Source organism: Etheostoma cragini, unplaced genomic scaffold (genome assembly GCF_013103735.1).
Source record: "Etheostoma cragini isolate CJK2018 unplaced genomic scaffold, CSU_Ecrag_1.0 ScbMSFa_1523, whole genome shotgun sequence".
Taxonomy (NCBI): Eukaryota; Metazoa; Chordata; class Actinopteri; order Perciformes; family Percidae; genus Etheostoma; species Etheostoma cragini.
In genome coordinates, this window is record NW_023265587.1 from 658,114 (window position 1) to 658,613 (window position 500).

The following is a 500-nucleotide window of genomic DNA, read 5'->3' on the forward strand; positions in this document are numbered from 1 at the left end:
CTTCATCCTCTGGCTCAACATTGGGTGAAAACAGGTCTGTGTATTTACTGTTGGAAATGACCATTTCCATGTTAAAACCTCTTACAAACAATGTATATAATGTATATGCATATATACATATGTCTTCCCCATGTAATCAGTTAAATAAATATAAATTATGTCAGTCATTATTTTTATTTTTTATTTTTTACTTACCTGTAGCAAGAATTTTTTTCTGGATTTGTTTCAGGTCGATCCACATCCTCAGCATCAGATATTACTATCTGAAAAACCGATTAAAATGTCTGAAACAACAACATCGGAGGCAAGAAATGTCATGCAGCCACAGTCTCCCTTATTACCTGTCCTGGCTGAATTGCTGAGTGTCCTGGATCTTGTCTGAAACATGATAAAAACATAAAATGATTAGCTCCATGATAAAGATAATGTAGTTTTGAGTAACACATAGTAGTAGGTGGGTCTTTTCTAGTGGCCAGGGTGCTCTGGGCTAGAGTGGGTGT

General features: G+C 35.8%; 1 long non-coding RNA gene across 1 annotated transcript in view; it reads right to left on the reverse strand.

Moving 5' to 3' along the window:
- Positions 1–380, reverse strand: part of LOC117939997 — a 672-nt gene extending 292 nt beyond the window's left edge. The window contains exons 1-2 of the long non-coding RNA XR_004655689.1: positions 342–380; positions 196–263 (exon numbers count right to left, since the gene is read on the reverse strand). This is a non-coding gene — a long non-coding RNA (uncharacterized LOC117939997). The remainder of the gene's footprint in view (positions 1–195; positions 264–341) is intronic.
- Between the last annotated feature and the right edge of the window lie 120 nt (positions 381–500).